The sequence below is a fragment of the Hyla sarda genome, unplaced genomic scaffold (genome assembly GCF_029499605.1).
Source record: "Hyla sarda isolate aHylSar1 unplaced genomic scaffold, aHylSar1.hap1 scaffold_1717, whole genome shotgun sequence".
Classification (NCBI taxonomy): domain Eukaryota; kingdom Metazoa; phylum Chordata; class Amphibia; order Anura; family Hylidae; genus Hyla; species Hyla sarda.
Genome location: NW_026608357.1, coordinates 52,837 through 73,793, shown reverse-complemented (window position 1 = coordinate 73,793; position 20,957 = coordinate 52,837). Strand labels below are relative to the sequence as shown.

Genomic DNA, 20,957 nt, shown 5'->3' with positions numbered 1-20,957 from the left:
GCTAGCCAGCAAGCAGGTAGCAATGAAAGTAGGAATCTTTCTTTTTAACCCTGTAAGGGGGTGGTGCACTGTACCCGAAGATACTGCCATATCGGGTCAATGCATAGGGCGATGGAAGCAAGCTTCGAAATCGGCCCCCGTTCTCAAAAATCCATTTAATATATGGTCCCCAGATAGGGGACGTATCAGATATTAAACTGATAAGAACAGATACTACACTTGATCTTAGCCAAAAGGCCGAGAAGCGATAACCGTGAAAGGGGCGGGCCCAACAAGGTCCCCTTCATGGGCACTATCACTGCTTGCTGTCAGGGAGGCTGCCAGACAATTTTCCATGCACACTCTGGGCTGGGGGGCAGTCAACCACCAGTACACACAGCAGAACCTAAACCCATACCATTATTGCTAAGCAGCAAGACAGGGGCCCATTGCACTCCCACGGGGCCTTTTTAAATGCAATCCATAACCCGGATTTGCCAGGAACCCTTCTTACTCCTCCTACTTGCATGTGACACTGGGCTTAGGATCTGCATAGGAAACACACACACAAGCACACACCTACCTTTGTTGCCTGCAGATGCCTCCTTGGCTGTCCCCAAACGGTATCAAACCAACACCCACGGGAAGCTGTAAGCATAGAGGACATGCCTGCACCCCATTGGACTTACCTGTGTGGGTTAAATCCGGGTTATTTGACAACCTATGGCGGTGATGGTTCTGCTCAGGCAGAGCAGTGCTGATGCTCCTCATAAAGCTGTCGCTGCTGTGAAGGTTCTAGGTGACCTCACAAATCCCTTTGGTTACATACACAACAAAGCTGGGTTGTTGTTGTTTACACTCTGCAAGGCCTGTGGAAGTGAGTGACATCATAGCACTGTAGTTCTGAGGGTTCAAGATGGATGCAACAATCTCCTGTTGCTTCTATGAAGGCCGTAATAGACGACATCACCAAACAGCTCCATAGTCACATACACAGCAAAGGAGAGATGTTGTTTACACCTAGTGATGTCAGTGGTATTGAGTGACATCACAGCACAGTGCTAAGGCTCCTGGGCCTGGACACAGCAGCGGCTGCAATATCTCAACGGAGAATACGTTTATATCTATGTGTGTGTGTGCGCATATATATATATATATATATATATATATATATATATATATATATTTCTCCGCCGAAATCACTTTTAAACCCATTTCCACCTTTTTTTCCCTTCTCTTCCTCTTACTTTTTTTTCACGTTTTTTTACGTTTTTCTCCTTTTCGCCTCTTTTCTGGGCGTATTATTCTTCTTTTTCTTCTTTTTTTTCGTCTAATGCATACCCCATCAGTGCAGCAATGCTTATTCAATACCGCCAGCAGATGGAGACACTGGGGGATAATTTTCTAAGGATTTATACTGATTTTTCCTGTCTGAATTTGTCGCACAGAAAGTTGCAGGCCAAATATGTGTGACATTTCTGCGACTTTAGCTTCTAGAGCATTTTTACAACATTATACATAGGTGCTGAATACATAAAAAGCGACTGTTCAGCGACAGACAAGTCGCATCGGCTGAAAGTAGGCCAGAATGTCAGTCCATGTTGGAGCAGGTTTAGATACAGTCTAAAGCATAGATCTCAAAGTCTGTGCACAGAATTTAGCAAGGGCCTCGCACCTTCTGATGCATCAGGTAGGTGCACAATAGCATAGCCTAACCCTCTGTACTTTGGTCTATATTGATGCGGGACATAGACAGCCAGCTGATGACCAATCCATTAGTGCAATGGATGGCTGGAAGCATTTGTCTTTGCCTTTGCAATACCACAGAAGCAATGCATGGTCAATGTACAGCAATGACACACCTGTGTGAACAGCCAGGAGACCCCCCCCCCCCCCCCCCCCCATGTTATGTTACATAGTTACATAGTTAGTACGGTCGAAAAAAGACATATGTCCATCACGTTCAACCAGGGAATTAAGGGGTAGGGGTGTGGCGCGATATTGGGGAAGGGATGAGATTTTATATTTCTTCATAAGCATTAATCTTATTTTGTCAATTAGGAACATTCAGCACCCACCCGCTATCAAGGCAGCTGCCTATCATGTCATGCCCTACCTGCACAGGTGTGCTGGCTACTCAAATGATCCAATTAAGGAGGCCATTTAGTCAGCAGCAGCAGAAGTCCTGTGCCTGGACGCTCCAACAGGGGCCAGACACAAGCAGAAGCAGAAGCAGCAGAAGCAGCAGCAGCACCACCTTTTGTTTTTTGGCTGCAGCAGCAGCAAGGCCCACAGGGCTGGCTAGCTGGCTAGCCAGCAAGCAGGTAGCAATGAAAGTAGGAATCTTTCTTTTTAACCCTGTAAGGGGGTGGTGCACTGTACCCGAAGATACTGCCATATCGGGTCAATGCATAGGGCGACGGAAGCAAGCTTCGAAATCGGCCCCCGTTCTCAAAAATCCATTTAATATATGGTCCCCAGATAGGGGACGTATCAGATATTAAACTGATAAGAACAGATACTACACTTGATCTTAGCCAAAAGGCCGAGAAGCGATAACCGTGAAAGGGGCGGGCCCAACAAGGTCCCCTTCATGGGCACTATCACTGCTTGCTGTCAGGGAGGCTGCCAGACAATTTTCCATGCACACTCTGGGCTGGGGGGCAGTCAACCACCAGTACACACAGCAGAACCTAAACCCATACCATTATTGCTAAGCAGCAAGACAGGGGCCCATTGCACTCCCACGGGGCCTTTTTAAATGCAATCCATAACCCGGATTTGCCAGGAACCCTTCTTACTCCTCCTACTTGCATGTGACACTGGGCTTAGGATCTGCATAGGAAACACACACACAAGCACACACCTACCTTTGTTGCCTGCAGATGCCTCCTTGGCTGTCCCCAAACGGTATCAAACCAACACCCACGGGAAGCTGTAAGCATAGAGGACATGCCTGCACCCCATTGGACTTACCTGTGTGGGTTAAATCCGGGTTATTTGACAACCTATGGCGGTGATGGTTCTGCTCAGGCAGAGCAGTGCTGATGCTCCTCATAAAGCTGTCGCTGCTGTGAAGGTTCTAGGTGACATCACAAATCCCTTTGGTTACATACACAACAAAGCTGGGTTGTTGTTGTTTACACTCTGCAAGGCCTGTGGAAGTGAGTGACATCATAGCACTGTAGTTCTGAGGGTTCAAGATGGATGCAACAATCTCCTGTTGCTTCTATGAAGGCCGTAATAGACGACATCACCAAACAGCTCCATAGTCACATACACAGCAAAGGAGAGATGTTGTTTACACCTAGTGATGTCAGTGGTATTGAGTGACATCACAGCACAGTGCTAAGGCTCCTGGGCCTGGACACAGCAGCGGCTGCAATATCTCAACGGAGAATACGTTTATATCTATGTGTGTGTGTGCGCATATATATATATATATATATATATATATATATATATATATATATATATATTTCTCCGCCGAAATCACTTTTAAACCCATTTCCACCTTTTTTTCCCTTCTCTTCCTCTTACTTTTTTTTCACGTTTTTTTACGTTTTTCTCCTTTTCGCCTCTTTTCTGGGCGTATTATTCTTCTTTTTCTTCTTTTTTTTCGTCTAATGCATACCCCATCAGTGCAGCAATGCTTATTCAATACCGCCAGCAGATGGAGACACTGGGGGATAATTTTCTAAGGATTTATACTGATTTTTCCTGTCTGAATTTGTCGCACAGAAAGTTGCAGGCCAAATATGTGTGACATTTCTGCGACTTTAGCTTCTAGAGCATTTTTACAACATTATACATAGGTGCTGAATACATAAAAAGCGACTGTTCAGCGACAGACAAGTCGCATCGGCTGAAAGTAGGCCAGAATGTCAGTCCATGTTGGAGCAGGTTTAGATACAGTCTAAAGCATAGATCTCAAAGTCTGTGCACAGAATTTAGCAAGGGCCTCGCACCTTCTGATGCATCAGGTAGGTGCACTATAGCATAGCCTAACCCTCTGTACTTTGGTCTATATTGATGCGGGACATAGACAGCCAGCTGATGACCAATCCATTAGTGCAATGGATGGCTGGAAGCATTTGTCTTTGCCTTTGCAATACCACAGAAGCAATGCATGGTCAATGTACAGCAATGACACACCTGTGTGAACAGCCAGGAGACCCCCCCCCCCCATGTTATGTTACATAGTTACATAGTTAGTACGGTCGAAAAAAGACATATGTCCATCACGTTCAACCAGGGAATTAAGGGGTAGGGGTGTGGCGCAATATTGGGGAAGGGATGAGATTTTATATTTCTTCATAAGCATTAATCTTATTTTGTCAATTAGGAACATTCAGCACCCACCCGCTATCAAGGCAGCTGCCTATCATGTCATGCCCTACCTGCACAGGTGTGCTGGCTACTCAAATGATCCAATTAAGGAGGCCATTTAGTCAGCAGCAGCAGAAGTCCTGTGCCTGGACGCTCCAACAGGGGCCAGACACAAGCAGAAGCAGAAGCAGCAGCAGCACCACCTTTTGTTTTTTGGCTGCAGCAGCAGCAAGGCCCACAGGGCTGGCTAGCTGGCTAGCCAGCAAGCAGGTAGCAATGAAAGTAGGAATCTTTCTTTTTAACCCTGTAAGGGGGTGGTGCACTGTACCCGAAGATACTGCCATATCGGGTCAATGCATAGGGCGACGGAAGCAAGCTTCGAAATCGGCCCCCGTTCTCAAAAATCCATTTAATATATGGTCCCCAGATAGGGGACGTATCAGATATTAAACTGATAAGAACAGATACTACACTTGATCTTAGCCAAAAGGCCGAGAAGCGATAACCGTGAAAGGGGCGGGCCCAACAAGGTCCCCTTCATGGGCACTATCACTGCTTGCTGTCAGGGAGGCTGCCAGACAATTTTCCATGCACACTCTGGGCTGGGGGGCAGTCAACCACCAGTACACACAGCAGAACCTAAACCCATACCATTATTGCTAAGCAGCAAGACAGGGGCCCATTGCACTCCCACGGGGCCTTTTTAAATGCAATCCATAACCCGGATTTGCCAGGAACCCTTCTTACTCCTCCTACTTGCATGTGACACTGGGCTTAGGATCTGCATAGGAAACACACACACAAGCACACACCTACCTTTGTTGCCTGCAGATGCCTCCTTGGCTGTCCCCAAACGGTATCAAACCAACACCCACGGGAAGCTGTAAGCATAGAGGACATGCCTGCACCCCATTGGACTTACCTGTGTGGGTTAAATCCGGGTTATTTGACAACCTATGGCGGTGATGGTTCTGCTCAGGCAGAGCAGTGCTGATGCTCCTCATAAAGCTGTCGCTGCTGTGAAGGTTCTAGGTGACATCACAAATCCCTTTGGTTACATACACAACAAAGCTGGGTTGTTGTTGTTTACACTCTGCAAGGCCTGTGGAAGTGAGTGACATCATAGCACTGTAGTTCTGAGGGTTCAAGATGGATGCAACAATCTCCTGTTGCTTCTATGAAGGCCGTAATAGACGACATCACCAAACAGCTCCATAGTCACATACACAGCAAAGGAGAGATGTTGTTTACACCTAGTGATGTCAGTGGTATTGAGTGACATCACAGCACAGTGCTAAGGCTCCTGGGCCTGGACACAGCAGCGGCTGCAATATCTCAACGGAGAATACGTTTATATCTATGTGTGTGTGTGCGCATATATATATATATATATATATATATATATATATATATATATATATATTTCTCCGCCGAAATCACTTTTAAACCCATTTCCACCTTTTTTTCCCTTCTCTTCCTCTTACTTTTTTTTCACGTTTTTTTACGTTTTTCTCCTTTTCGCCTCTTTTCTGGGCGTATTATTCTTCTTTTTCTTCTTTTTTTTCGTCTAATGCATACCCCATCAGTGCAGCAATGCTTATTCAATACCGCCAGCAGATGGAGACACTGGGGGATAATTTTCTAAGGATTTATACTGATTTTTCCTGTCTGAATTTGTCGCACAGAAAGTTGCAGGCCAAATATGTGTGACATTTCTGCGACTTTAGCTTCTAGAGCATTTTTACAACATTATACATAGGTGCTGAATACATAAAAAGCGACTGTTCAGCGACAGACAAGTCGCATCGGCTGAAAGTAGGCCAGAATGTCAGTCCATGTTGGAGCAGGTTTAGATACAGTCTAAAGCATAGATCTCAAAGTCTGTGCACAGAATTTAGCAAGGGCCTCGCACCTTCTGATGCATCAGGTAGGTGCACAATAGCATAGCCTAACCCTCTGTACTTTGGTCTATATTGATGCGGGACATAGACAGCCAGCTGATGACCAATCCATTAGTGCAATGGATGGCTGGAAGCATTTGTCTTTGCCTTTGCAATACCATAGAAGCAATGCATGGTCAATGTACAGCAATGACACACCTGTGTGAACAGCCAGGAGACCCCCCCCCCCCCCCCCCCCCATGTTATGTTACATAGTTACATAGTTAGTACGGTCGAAAAAAGACATATGTCCATCACGTTCAACCAGGGAATTAAGGGGTAGGGGTGTGGCGCGATATTGGGGAAGGGATGAGATTTTATATTTCTTCATAAGCATTAATCTTATTTTGTCAATTAGGAACATTCAGCACCCACCCGCTATCAAGGCAGCTGCCTATCATGTCATGCCCTACCTGCACAGGTGTGCTGGCTACTCAAATGATCCAATTAAGGAGGCCATTTAGTCAGCAGCAGCAGAAGTCCTGTGCCTGGACGCTCCAACAGGGGCCAGACACAAGCAGAAGCAGAAGCAGCAGAAGCAGCAGCAGCACCACCTTTTGTTTTTTGGCTGCAGCAGCAGCAAGGCCCACAGGGCTGGCTAGCTGGCTAGCCAGCAAGCAGGTAGCAATGAAAGTAGGAATCTTTCTTTTTAACCCTGTAAGGGGGTGGTGCACTGTACCCGAAGATACTGCCATATCGGGTCAATGCATAGGGCGACGGAAGCAAGCTTCGAAATCGGCCCCCGTTCTCAAAAATCCATTTAATATATGGTCCCCAGATAGGGGACGTATCAGATATTAAACTGATAAGAACAGATACTACACTTGATCTTAGCCAAAAGGCCGAGAAGCGATAACCGTGAAAGGGGCGGGCCCAACAAGGTCCCCTTCATGGGCACTATCACTGCTTGCTGTCAGGGAGGCTGCCAGACAATTTTCCATGCACACTCTGGGCTGGGGGGCAGTCAACCACCAGTACACACAGCAGAACCTAAACCCATACCATTATTGCTAAGCAGCAAGACAGGGGCCCATTGCACTCCCACGGGGCCTTTTTAAATGCAATCCATAACCCGGATTTGCCAGGAACCCTTCTTACTCCTCCTACTTGCATGTGACACTGGGCTTAGGATCTGCATAGGAAACACACACACAAGCACACACCTACCTTTGTTGCCTGCAGATGCCTCCTTGGCTGTCCCCAAACGGTATCAAACCAACACCCACGGGAAGCTGTAAGCATAGAGGACATGCCTGCACCCCATTGGACTTACCTGTGTGGGTTAAATCCGGGTTATTTGACAACCTATGGCGGTGATGGTTCTGCTCAGGCAGAGCAGTGCTGATGCTCCTCATAAAGCTGTCGCTGCTGTGAAGGTTCTAGGTGACATCACAAATCCCTTTGGTTACATACACAACAAAGCTGGGTTGTTGTTGTTTACACTCTGCAAGGCCTGTGGAAGTGAGTGACATCATAGCACTGTAGTTCTGAGGGTTCAAGATGGATGCAACAATCTCCTGTTGCTTCTATGAAGGCCGTAATAGACGACATCACCAAACAGCTCCATAGTCACATACACAGCAAAGGAGAGATGTTGTTTACACCTAGTGATGTCAGTGGTATTGAGTGACATCACAGCACAGTGCTAAGGCTCCTGGGCCTGGACACAGCAGCGGCTGCAATATCTCAACGGAGAATACGTTTATATCTATGTGTGTGTGTGCGCATATATATATATATATATATATATATATATATATATATATATTTCTCCGCCGAAATCACTTTTAAACCCATTTCCACCTTTTTTTCCCTTCTCTTCCTCTTACTTTTTTTTCACGTTTTTTTACGTTTTTCTCCTTTTCGCCTCTTTTCTGGGCGTATTATTCTTCTTTTTCTTCTTTTTTTTCGTCTAATGCATACCCCATCAGTGCAGCAATGCTTATTCAATACCGCCAGCAGATGGAGACACTGGGGGATAATTTTCTAAGGATTTATACTGATTTTTCCTGTCTGAATTTGTCGCACAGAAAGTTGCAGGCCAAATATGTGTGACATTTCTGCGACTTTAGCTTCTAGAGCATTTTTACAACATTATACATAGGTGCTGAATACATAAAAAGCGACTGTTCAGCGACAGACAAGTCGCATCGGCTGAAAGTAGGCCAGAATGTCAGTCCATGTTGGAGCAGGTTTAGATACAGTCTAAAGCATAGATCTCAAAGTCTGTGCACAGAATTTAGCAAGGGCCTCGCACCTTCTGATGCATCAGGTAGGTGCACAATAGCATAGCCTAACCCTCTGTACTTTGGTCTATATTGATGCGGGACATAGACAGCCAGCTGATGACCAATCCATTAGTGCAATGGATGGCTGGAAGCATTTGTCTTTGCCTTTGCAATACCACAGAAGCAATGCATGGTCAATGTACAGCAATGACACACCTGTGTGAACAGCCAGGAGACCCCCCCCCCCCCCCCCCATGTTATGTTACATAGTTACATAGTTAGTACGGTCGAAAAAAGACATATGTCCATCACGTTCAACCAGGGAATTAAGGGGTAGGGGTGTGGCGCGATATTGGGGAAGGGATGAGATTTTATATTTCTTCATAAGCATTAATCTTATTTTGTCAATTAGGAACATTCAGCACCCACCCGCTATCAAGGCAGCTGCCTATCATGTCATGCCCTACCTGCACAGGTGTGCTGGCTACTCAAATGATCCAATTAAGGAGGCCATTTAGTCAGCAGCAGCAGAAGTCCTGTGCCTGGACGCTCCAACAGGGGCCAGACACAAGCAGAAGCAGAAGCAGCAGCAGCACCACCACCTTTTGTTTTTTGGCTGCAGCAGCAGCAAGGCCCACAGGGCTGGCTAGCTGGCTAGCCAGCAAGCAGGTAGCAATGAAAGTAGGAATCTTTCTTTTTAACCCTGTAAGGGGGTGGTGCACTGTACCCGAAGATACTGCCATATCGGGTCAATGCATAGGGCGACGGAAGCAAGCTTCGAAATCGGCCCCCGTTCTCAAAAATCCATTTAATATATGGTCCCCAGATAGGGGACGTATCAGATATTAAACTGATAAGAACAGATACTACACTTGATCTTAGCCAAAAGGCCGAGAAGCGATAACCGTGAAAGGGGCGGGCCCAACAAGGTCCCCTTCATGGGCACTATCACTGCTTGCTGTCAGGGAGGCTGCCAGACAATTTTCCATGCACACTCTGGGCTGGGGGGCAGTCAACCACCAGTACACACAGCAGAACCTAAACCCATACCATTATTGCTAAGCAGCAAGACAGGGGCCCATTGCACTCCCACGGGGCCTTTTTAAATGCAATCCATAACCCGGATTTGCCAGGAACCCTTCTTACTCCTCCTACTTGCATGTGACACTGGGCTTAGGATCTGCATAGGAAACACACACACAAGCACACACCTACCTTTGTTGCCTGCAGATGCCTCCTTGGCTGTCCCCAAACGGTATCAAACCAACACCCACGGGAAGCTGTAAGCATAGAGGACATGCCTGCACCCCATTGGACTTACCTGTGTGGGTTAAATCCGGGTTATTTGACAACCTATGGCGGTGATGGTTCTGCTCAGGCAGAGCAGTGCTGATGCTCCTCATAAAGCTGTCGCTGCTGTGAAGGTTCTAGGTGACATCACAAATCCCTTTGGTTACATACACAACAAAGCTGGGTTGTTGTTGTTTACACTCTGCAAGGCCTGTGGAAGTGAGTGACATCATAGCACTGTAGTTCTGAGGGTTCAAGATGGATGCAACAATCTCCTGTTGCTTCTATGAAGGCCGTAATAGACGACATCACCAAACAGCTCCATAGTCACATACACAGCAAAGGAGAGATGTTGTTTACACCTAGTGATGTCAGTGGTATTGAGTGACATCACAGCACAGTGCTAAGGCTCCTGGGCCTGGACACAGCAGCGGCTGCAATATCTCAACGGAGAATACGTTTATATCTATGTGTGTGTGTGCGCATATATATATATATATATATATATATATATATATATATATATATATTTCTCCGCCGAAATCACTTTTAAACCCATTTCCACCTTTTTTTCCCTTCTCTTCCTCTTACTTTTTTTTCACGTTTTTTTACGTTTTTCTCCTTTTCGCCTCTTTTCTGGGCGTATTATTCTTCTTTTTCTTCTTTTTTTTCGTCTAATGCATACCCCATCAGTGCAGCAATGCTTATTCAATACCGCCAGCAGATGGAGACACTGGGGGATAATTTTCTAAGGATTTATACTGATTTTTCCTGTCTGAATTTGTCGCACAGAAAGTTGCAGGCCAAATATGTGTGACATTTCTGCGACTTTAGCTTCTAGAGCATTTTTACAACATTATACATAGGTGCTGAATACATAAAAAGCGACTGTTCAGCGACAGACAAGTCGCATCGGCTGAAAGTAGGCCAGAATGTCAGTCCATGTTGGAGCAGGTTTAGATACAGTCTAAAGCATAGATCTCAAAGTCTGTGCACAGAATTTAGCAAGGGCCTCGCACCTTCTGATGCATCAGGTAGGTGCACAATAGCATAGCCTAACCCTCTGTACTTTGGTCTATATTGATGCGGGACATAGACAGCCAGCTGATGACCAATCCATTAGTGCAATGGATGGCTGGAAGCATTTGTCTTTGCCTTTGCAATACCACAGAAGCAATGCATGGTCAATGTACAGCAATGACACACCTGTGTGAACAGCCAGGAGACACCCCCCCCCCCCCCCCCCCCCCATGTTATGTTACATAGTTACATAGTTAGTACGGTCGAAAAAAGACATATGTCCATCACGTTCAACCAGGGAATTAAGGGGTAGGGGTGTGGCGCGATATTGGGGAAGGGATGAGATTTTATATTTCTTCATAAGCATTAATCTTATTTTGTCAATTAGGAACATTCAGCACCCACCCGCTATCAAGGCAGCTGCCTATCATGTCATGCCCTACCTGCACAGGTGTGCTGGCTACTCAAATGATCCAATTAAGGAGGCCATTTAGTCAGCAGCAGCAGAAGTCCTGTGCCTGGACGCTCCAACAGGGGCCAGACACAAGCAGAAGCAGAAGCAGCAGAAGCAGCAGCAGCACCACCTTTTGTTTTTTGGCTGCAGCAGCAGCAAGGCCCACAGGGCTGGCTAGCTGGCTAGCCAGCAAGCAGGTAGCAATGAAAGTAGGAATCTTTCTTTTTAACCCTGTAAGGGGGTGGTGCACTGTACCCGAAGATACTGCCATATCGGGTCAATGCATAGGGCGACGGAAGCAAGCTTCGAAATCGGCCCCCGTTCTCAAAAATCCATTTAATATATGGTCCCCAGATAGGGGACGTATCAGATATTAAACTGATAAGAACAGATACTACACTTGATCTTAGCCAAAAGGCCGAGAAGCGATAACCGTGAAAGGGGCGGGCCCAACAAGGTCCCCTTCATGGGCACTATCACTGCTTGCTGTCAGGGAGGCTGCCAGACAATTTTCCATGCACACTCTGGGCTGGGGGGCAGTCAACCACAAGTACACACAGCAGAACCTAAACCCATACCATTATTGCTAAGCAGCAAGACAGGGGCCCATTGCACTCCCACGGGGCCTTTTTAAATGCAATCCATAACCCGGATTTGCCAGGAACCCTTCTTACTCCTCCTACTTGCATGTGACACTGGGCTTAGGATCTGCATAGGAAACACACACACAAGCACACACCTACCTTTGTTGCCTGCAGATGCCTCCTTGGCTGTCCCCAAACGGTATCAAACCAACACCCACGGGAAGCTGTAAGCATAGAGGACATGCCTGCACCCCATTGGACTTACCTGTGTGGGTTAAATCCGGGTTATTTGACAACCTATGGCGGTGATGGTTCTGCTCAGGCAGAGCAGTGCTGATGCTCCTCATAAAGCTGTCGCTGCTGTGAAGGTTCTAGGTGACATCACAAATCCCTTTGGTTACATACACAACAAAGCTGGGTTGTTGTTGTTTACACTCTGCAAGGCCTGTGGAAGTGAGTGACATCATAGCACTGTAGTTCTGAGGGTTCAAGATGGATGCAACAATCTCCTGTTGCTTCTATGAAGGCCGTAATAGACGACATCACCAAACAGCTCCATAGTCACATACACAGCAAAGGAGAGATGTTGTTTACACCTAGTGATGTCAGTGGTATTGAGTGACATCACAGCACAGTGCTAAGGCTCCTGGGCCTGGACACAGCAGCGGCTGCAATATCTCAACGGAGAATACGTTTATATCTATGTGTGTGTGTGCGCATATATATATATATATATATATATATATATATATATATTTCTCCGCCGAAATCACTTTTAAACCCATTTCCACCTTTTTTTCCCTTCTCTTCCTCTTACTTTTTTTTCACGTTTTTTTACGTTTTTCTCCTTTTCGCCTCTTTTCTGGGCGTATTATTCTTCTTTTTCTTCTTTTTTTTCGTCTAATGCATACCCCATCAGTGCAGCAATGCTTATTCAATACCGCCAGCAGATGGAGACACTGGGGGATAATTTTCTAAGGATTTATACTGATTTTTCCTGTCTGAATTTGTCGCACAGAAAGTTGCAGGCCAAATATGTGTGACATTTCTGCGACTTTAGCTTCTAGAGCATTTTTACAACATTATACATAGGTGCTGAATACATAAAAAGCGACTGTTCAGCGACAGACAAGTCGCATCGGCTGAAAGTAGGCCAGAATGTCAGTCCATGTTGGAGCAGGTTTAGATACAGTCTAAAGCATAGATCTCAAAGTCTGTGCACAGAATTTAGCAAGGGCCTCGCACCTTCTGATGCATCAGGTAGGTGCACAATAGCATAGCCTAACCCTCTGTACTTTGGTCTATATTGATGCGGGACATAGACAGCCAGCTGATGACCAATCCATTAGTGCAATGGATGGCTGGAAGCATTTGTCTTTGCCTTTGCAATACCACAGAAGCAATGCATGGTCAATGTACAGCAATGACACACCTGTGTGAACAGCCAGGAGACCCCCCCCCCCCCCCCCATGTTATGTTACATAGTTACATAGTTAGTACGGTCGAAAAAAGACATATGTCCATCACGTTCAACCAGGGAATTAAGGGGTAGGGGTGTGGCGCGATATTGGGGAAGGGATGAGATTTTATATTTCTTCATAAGCATTAATCTTATTTTGTCAATTAGGAACATTCAGCACCCACCCGCTATCAAGGCAGCTGCCTATCATGTCATGCCCTACCTGCACAGGTGTGCTGGCTACTCAAATGATCCAATTAAGGAGGCCATTTAGTCAGCAGCAGCAGAAGTCCTGTGCCTGGACGCTCCAACAGGGGCCAGACACAAGCAGAAGCAGAAGCAGCAGCAGCACCACCTTTTGTTTTTTGGCTGCAGCAGCAGCAAGGCCCACAGGGCTGGCTAGCTGGCTAGCCAGCAAGCAGGTAGCAATGAAAGTAGGAATCTTTCTTTTTAACCCTGTAAGGGGGTGGTGCACTGTACCCGAAGATACTGCCATATCGGGTCAATGCATAGGGCGACGGAAGCAAGCTTCGAAATCGGCCCCCGTTCTCAAAAATCCATTTAATATATGGTCCCCAGATAGGGGACGTATCAGATATTAAACTGATAAGAACAGATACTACACTTGATCTTAGCCAAAAGGCCGAGAAGCGATAACCGTGAAAGGGGCGGGCCCAACAAGGTCCCCTTCATGGGCACTATCACTGCTTGCTGTCAGGGAGGCTGCCAGACAATTTTCCATGCACACTCTGGGCTGGGGGGCAGTCAACCACCAGTACACACAGCAGAACCTAAACCCATACCATTATTGCTAAGCAGCAAGACAGGGGCCCATTGCACTCCCACGGGGCCTTTTTAAATGCAATCCATAACCCGGATTTGCCAGGAACCCTTCTTACTCCTCCTACTTGCATGTGACACTGGGCTTAGGATCTGCATAGGAAACACACACACAAGCACACACCTACCTTTGTTGCCTGCAGATGCCTCCTTGGTTGTCCCCAAACGGTATCAAACCAACACCCACGGGAAGCTGTAAGCATAGAGGACATGCCTGCACCCCATTGGACTTACCTGTGTGGGTTAAATCCGGGTTATTTGACAACCTATGGCGGTGATGGTTCTGCTCAGGCAGAGCAGTGCTGATGCTCCTCATAAAGCTGTCGCTGCTGTGAAGGTTCTAGGTGACATCACAAATCCCTTTGGTTACATACACAACAAAGCTGGGTTGTTGTTGTTTACACTCTGCAAGGCCTGTGGAAGTGAGTGACATCATAGCACTGTAGTTCTGAGGGTTCAAGATGGATGCAACAATCTCCTGTTGCTTCTATGAAGGCCGTAATAGACGACATCACCAAACAGCTCCATAGTCACATACACAGCAAAGGAGAGATGTTGTTTACACCTAGTGATGTCAGTGGTATTGAGTGACATCACAGCACAGTGCTAAGGCTCCTGGGCCTGGACACAGCAGCGGCTGCAATATCTCAACGGAGAATACGTTTATATCTATGTGTGTGTGTGCGCATATATATATATATATATATATATATATATATATATATATATATATATTCTCCGCCGAAATCACTTTTAAACCCATTTCCACCTTTTTTTCCCTTCTCTTCCTCTTACTTTTTTTTCACGTTTTTTTACGTTTTTCTCCTTTTCGCCTCTTTTCTGGGCGTATTATTCTTCTTTTTCTTCTTTTTTTTCGTCTAATGCATACCCCATCAGTGCAGCAATGCTTATTCAATACCGCCAGCAGATGGAGACACTGGGGGATAATTTTCTAAGGATTTATACTGATTTTTCCTGTCTGAATTTGTCGCACAGAAAGTTGCAGGCCAAATATGTGTGACATTTCTGCGACTTTAGCTTCTAGAGCATTTTTACAACATTATACATAGGTGCTGAATACATAAAAAGCGACTGTTCAGCGACAGACAAGTCGCATCGGCTGAAAGTAGGCCAGAATGTCAGTCCATGTTGGAGCAGGTTTAGATACAGTCTAAAGCATAGATCTCAAAGTCTGTGCACAGAATTTAGCAAGGGCCTCGCACCTTCTGATGCATCAGGTAGGTGCACAATAGCATAGCCTAACCCTCTGTACTTTGGTCTATATTGATGCGGGACATAGACAGCCAGCTGATGACCAATCCATTAGTGCAATGGATGGCTGGAAGCATTTGTCTTTGCCTTTGCAATACCACAGAAGCAATGCATGGTCAATGTACAGCAATGACACACCTGTGTGAACAGCCAGGAGACCCCCCCCCCCCCCCCCCATGTTATGTTACATAGTTACATAGTTAGTACGGTCGAAAAAAGACATATGTCCATCACGTTCAACCAGGGAATTAAGGGGTAGGGGTGTGGCGCGATATTGGGGAAGGGATGAGATTTTATATTTCTTCATAAGCATTAATCTTATTTTGTCAATTAGGAACATTCAGCACCCACCCGCTATCAAGGCAGCTGCCTATCATGTCATGCCCTACCTGCACAGGTGTGCTGGCTACTCAAATGATCCAATTAAGGAGGCCATTTAGTCAGCAGCAGCAGAAGTCCTGTGCCTGGACGCTCCAACAGGGGCCAGACACAAGCAGAAGCAGAAGCAGCAGAAGCAGCAGCAGCACCACCTTTTGTTTTTTGGCTGCAGCAGCAGCAAGGCCCACAGGGCTGGCTAGCTGGCTAGCCAGCAAGCAGGTAGCAATGAAAGTAGGAATCTTTCTTTTTAACCCTGTAAGGGGGTGGTGCACTGTACCCGAAGATACTGCCATATCGGGTCAATGCATAGGGCGACGGAAGCAAGCTTCGAAATCGGCCCCCGTTCTCAAAAATCCATTTAATATATGGTCCCCAGATAGGGGACGTATCAGATATTAAACTGATAAGAACAGATACTACACTTGATCTTAGCCAAAAGGCCGAGAAGCGATAACCGTGAAAGGGGCGGGCCCAACAAGGTCCCCTTCATGGGCACTATCACTGCTTGCTGTCAGGGAGGCTGCCAGACAATTTTCCATGCACACTCTGGGCTGGGGGGCAGTCAACCACCAGTACACACAGCAGAACCTAAACCCATACCATTATTGCTAAGCAGCAAGACAGGGGCCCATTGCACTCCCACGGGGCCTTTTTAAATGCAATCCATAACCCGGATTTGCCAGGAACCCTTCTTACTCCTCCTACTTGCATGTGACACTGGGCTTAGGATCTGCATAGGAAACACACACACAAGCACACACCTACCTTTGTTGCCTGCAGATGCCTCCTTGGCTGTCCCCAAACGGTATCAAACCAACACCCACGGGAAGCTGTAAGCATAGAGGACATGCCTGCACCCCATTGGACTTACCTGTGTGGGTTAAATCCGGGTTATTTGACAACCTATGGCGGTGATGGTTCTGCTCAGGCAGAGCAGTGCTGATGCTCCTCATAAAGCTGTCGCTGCTGTGAAGGTTCTAGGTGACATCACAAATCCCTTTGGTTACATACACAACAAAGCTGGGTTGTTGTTGTTTACACTCTGCAAGGCCTGTGGAAGTGAGTGACATCATAGCACTGTAGTTCTGAGGGTTCAAGATGGATGCAACAATCTCCTGTTGCTTCTATGAAGGCCGTAATAGACGACATCACCAAACAGCTCCATAGTCACATACACAGCAAAGGAGAGATGTTGTTTACACCTAGTGATGTCAGTGGTATTGAGTGACATCACAGCACAGTGCTAAGGCTCCTGGGCCTGGACACAGCAGCGGCTGCAATATCTCAACGGAGAATACGTTTATATCTATGTGTGTGTGTGCGCATATATATATATATATATATATATATATATATATATATATATATATTTCTCCGCCGAAATCACTTTTAAACCCATTTCCACCTTTTTTTCCCTTCTCTTCCTCTTACTTTTTTTTCACGTTTTTTTACGTTTTTCTCCTTTTCGCCTCTTTTCTGGGCGTATTATTCTTCTTTTTCTTCTTTTTTTTCGTCTAATGCATACCCCATCAGTGCAGCAATGCTTATTCAATACCGCCAGCAGATGGAGACACTGGGGGATAATTTTCTAAGGATTTATACTGATTTTTCCTGTCTGAATTTGTCGCACAGAAAGTTGCAGGCCAAATATGTGTGACATTTCTGCGACTTTAGCTTCTAGAGCATTTTTACAACATTATACATAGGTGCTGAATACATAAAAAGCGACTGTTCAGCGACAGACAAGTCGCATCGGCTGAAAGTAGGCCAGAATGTCAGTCCATGTTGGAGCAGGTTTAGATACAGTCTAAAGCATAGATCTCAAAGTCTGTGCACAGAATTTAGCAAGGGCCTCGCACCTTCTGATGCATCAGGTAGGTGCACAATAGCATAGCCTAACCCTCTGTACTTTGGTCTATATTGATGCGGGACATAGACAGCCAGCTGATGACCAATCCATTAGTGCAATGGATGGCTGGAAGCATTTGTCTTTGCCTTTGCAATACCACAGAAGCAATGCATGGTCAATGTACAGCAATGACACACCTGTGTGAACAGCCAGGAGACCCCCCCCCCCCCCCCCCATGTTATGTTACATAGTTACATAGTTAGTACGGTCGAAAAAAGACATATGTCCATCACGTTCAACCAGGGAATTAAGGGGTAGGGGTGTGGCGCGATATTGGGGAAGGGATGAGATTTTATATTTCTTCATAAGCATTAATCTTATTTTGTCAATTAGGAACATTCAGCACCCACCCGCTATCAAGGCAGCTGCCTATCATGTCATGCCCTACCTGCACAGGTGTGCTGGCTACTCAAATGATCCAATTAAGGAGGCCATTTAGTCAGCAGCAGCAGAAGTCCTGTGCCTGGACGCTCCAACAGGGGCCAGACACAAGCAGAAGCAGAAGCAGCAGAAGCAGCAGCAGCACCACCTTTTGTTTTTTGGCTGCAGCAGCAGCAAGGCCCACAGGGCTGGCTAGCTGGCTAGCCAGCAAGCAGGTAGCAATGAAAGTAGGAATCTTTCTTTTTAACCCTGTAAGGGGGTGGTGCACTGTACCCGAAGATACTGCCATATCGGGTCAATGCATAGGGCGACGGAAGCAAGCTTCGAAATCGGCCCCCGTTCTCAAAAATCCATTTAATATATGGTCCCCAGATAGGGGACGTATCAGATATTAAACTGATAAGAACAGATACTACACTTGATCTTAGCCAAAAGGCCGAGAAGCGATAACCGTGAAAGGGGCGGGCCCAACAAGGTCCCCTTCATGGGCACTATCACTGCTTGCTGTCAGGGAGGCTGCCAGACAATTTTCCATGCACACTCTGGGCTGGGGGGCAGTCAACCACCAGTACACACAGCAGAACCTAAACCCATACCATTATTGCTAAGCAGCAAGACAGGGGCCCATTGCACTCCCACGGGGCCTTTTTAAATGCAATCCATAACCCGGATTTGCCAGGAACCCTTCTTACTCCTCCTACTTGCATGTGACACTGGGCTTAGGATCTGCATAGGAAACACACACACAAGCACACACCTACCTTTGTTGCCTGCAGATGCCTCCTTGGCTGTCCCCAAACGGTATCAAACCAACACCCACGGGAAGCTGTAAGCATAGAGGACATGCCTGCACCCCATTGGACTTACCTGTGTGGGTTAAATCCGGGTTATTTGACAACCTATGGCGGTGATGGTTCTGCTCAGGCAGAGCAGTGCTGATGCTCCTCATAAAGCTGTCGCTGCTGTGAAGGTTCTAGGTGACATCACAAATCCCTTTGGTTACATACACAACAAAGCTGGGTTGTTGTTGTTTACACTCTGCAAGGCCTGTGGAAGTGAGTGACATCATAGCACTGTAGTTCTGAGGGTTCAAGATGGATGCAACAATCTCCTGTTGCTTCTATGAAGGCCGTAATAGACGACATCACCAAACAGCTCCATAGTCACATACACAGCAAAGGAGAGATGTTGTTTACACCTAGTGATGTCAGTGGTATTGAGTGACATCACAGCACAGTGCTAAGGCTCCTGGGCCTGGACACAGCAGCGGCTGCAATATCTCAACGGAGAATACGTTTATATCTATGTGTGTGTGTGCGCATATATATATATATATATATATATATATATATATATATATATATATTTCTCCGCCGAAATCACTTTTAAACCCATTTCCACCTTTTTTTCCCTTCTCTTCCTCTTACTTTTTTTTCACGTTTTTTTACGTTTTTCTCCTTTTCGCCTCTTTTCTGGGCGTATTATTCTTCTTTTTCTTCTTTTTTTTCGTCTAATGCATACCCCATCAGTGCAGCAATGCTTATTCAATACCGCCAGCAGATGGAGACACTGGGGGATAATTTTCTAAGGATTTATACTGATTTTTCCTGTCTGAATTTGTCGCACAGAAAGTTGCAGGCCAAATATGTGTGACATTTCTGCGACTTTAGCTTCTAGAGCATTTTTACAACATTATACATAGGTGCTGAATACATAAAAAGCGACTGTTCAGCGACAGACAAGTCGCATCGGCTGAAAGTAGGCCAGAATGTCAGTCCATGTTGGAGCAGGTTTAGATACAGTCTAAAGCATAGATCTCAAAGTCTGTGCACAGAATTTAGCAAGGGCCTCGCACCTTCTGATGCATCAGGTAGGTGCACAATAGCATAGCCTAACCCTCTGTACTTTGGTCTATATTGATGCGGGACATAGACAGCCAGCTGATGACCAATCCATTAGTGCAATGGATGGCTGGAAGCATTTGTCTTTGCCTTTGCAATACCACAGAAGCAATGCATGGTCAATGTACAGCAATGACACACCTGTGTGAACAGCCAGGAGACCCCCCCCCCCCCCCATGTTATGTTACATAGTTACATAGTTAGTACGGTCGAAAAAAGACATATGTCCATCACGTTCAACCAGGGAATTAAGGGGTAGGGGTGTGGCGCGATATTGGGGAAGGGATGAGATTTTATATTTCTTCATAAGCATTAATCTTATTTTGTCAATTAGGAACATTCAGCACCCACCCGCTATCAAGGCAGCTGCCTATCATGTCATGCCCTACCTGCACAGGTGTGCTGGCTACTCAAATGATCCAATTAAGGAGGCCATTTAGTCAGCAGCAGCAGAAGTCCTGTGCCTGGACGCTCCAACAGGGGCCAGACACAAGCAGAAGCAGAAGCAGCAGAAGCAGCAGCAGCACCACCTTTTGTTTTTTGGCTGCAGCAGCAGCAAGGCCCACAGGGCTGGCTAGCTGGCTAGCCAGCAAGCAGGTAGCAATGAAAGTAGGAATCTTTCTTTTTAACCCTGTAAGGGGGTGGTGCACTGTACCCGAAGATACTGCCATATCGGGTCAATGCATAGGGCGACGGAAGCAAGCTTCGAAATCGGCCCCCGTTCTCAAAAATCCATTTAATATATGGTCCCCAGATAGGGGACGTATCAGATATTAAACTGATAAGAACAGATACTACACTTGATCTTAGCCAAAAGGCCGAGAAGCGATAACCGTGAAAGGGGCGGGCCCAACAAGGTCCCCTTCATGGGCACTATCACTGCTTGCTGTCAGGGAGGCTGCCAGACAATTTTCCATGCACACTCTGGGCTGGGGGGCAGTCAACCACCAGTACACACAGCAGAACCTAAACCCATACCATTATTGCTAAGCA

At 46.3% G+C, this 20,957-nt stretch overlaps 10 non-coding genes across 10 annotated transcripts; all 10 read right to left on the bottom strand.

The window, feature by feature from the left end:
- Positions 1 to 58: 58 nt before the first annotated feature.
- Positions 59 to 249, bottom strand: LOC130312442 (U2 spliceosomal RNA). Its single transcript, XR_008860558.1, has one exon. It is a non-coding gene; the product is annotated as a U2 spliceosomal RNA (small nuclear RNA).
- A 2,096-nt stretch (positions 250 to 2,345) lies between these two features.
- LOC130312463 (U2 spliceosomal RNA) lies at positions 2,346 to 2,536 on the bottom strand. Its single transcript, XR_008860579.1, has one exon. It is a non-coding gene; the product is annotated as a U2 spliceosomal RNA (small nuclear RNA).
- A 2,084-nt stretch (positions 2,537 to 4,620) lies between these two features.
- LOC130312462 (U2 spliceosomal RNA) lies at positions 4,621 to 4,811 on the bottom strand. The gene has a single exon (XR_008860578.1). It is a non-coding gene; the product is annotated as a U2 spliceosomal RNA (small nuclear RNA).
- Positions 4,812 to 6,911: 2,100 nt separating this feature from the next.
- On the bottom strand, positions 6,912 to 7,102 carry LOC130312461 (U2 spliceosomal RNA). Its single transcript, XR_008860577.1, has one exon. It is a non-coding gene; the product is annotated as a U2 spliceosomal RNA (small nuclear RNA).
- A 2,085-nt stretch (positions 7,103 to 9,187) lies between these two features.
- LOC130312460 (U2 spliceosomal RNA) lies at positions 9,188 to 9,378 on the bottom strand. Its single transcript, XR_008860576.1, has one exon. It is a non-coding gene; the product is annotated as a U2 spliceosomal RNA (small nuclear RNA).
- A 2,101-nt stretch (positions 9,379 to 11,479) lies between these two features.
- Positions 11,480 to 11,670, bottom strand: LOC130312459 (U2 spliceosomal RNA). The gene has a single exon (XR_008860575.1). It is a non-coding gene; the product is annotated as a U2 spliceosomal RNA (small nuclear RNA).
- Positions 11,671 to 13,747: 2,077 nt separating this feature from the next.
- On the bottom strand, positions 13,748 to 13,938 carry LOC130312458 (U2 spliceosomal RNA). Its single transcript, XR_008860574.1, has one exon. It is a non-coding gene; the product is annotated as a U2 spliceosomal RNA (small nuclear RNA).
- Positions 13,939 to 16,034: 2,096 nt separating this feature from the next.
- On the bottom strand, positions 16,035 to 16,225 carry LOC130312457 (U2 spliceosomal RNA). The gene has a single exon (XR_008860573.1). It is a non-coding gene; the product is annotated as a U2 spliceosomal RNA (small nuclear RNA).
- Positions 16,226 to 18,320: 2,095 nt separating this feature from the next.
- Positions 18,321 to 18,511, bottom strand: LOC130312456 (U2 spliceosomal RNA). Its single transcript, XR_008860572.1, has one exon. It is a non-coding gene; the product is annotated as a U2 spliceosomal RNA (small nuclear RNA).
- Positions 18,512 to 20,603: 2,092 nt separating this feature from the next.
- Positions 20,604 to 20,794, bottom strand: LOC130312455 (U2 spliceosomal RNA). Its single transcript, XR_008860571.1, has one exon. It is a non-coding gene; the product is annotated as a U2 spliceosomal RNA (small nuclear RNA).
- Positions 20,795 to 20,957: the final 163 nt, after the last annotated feature.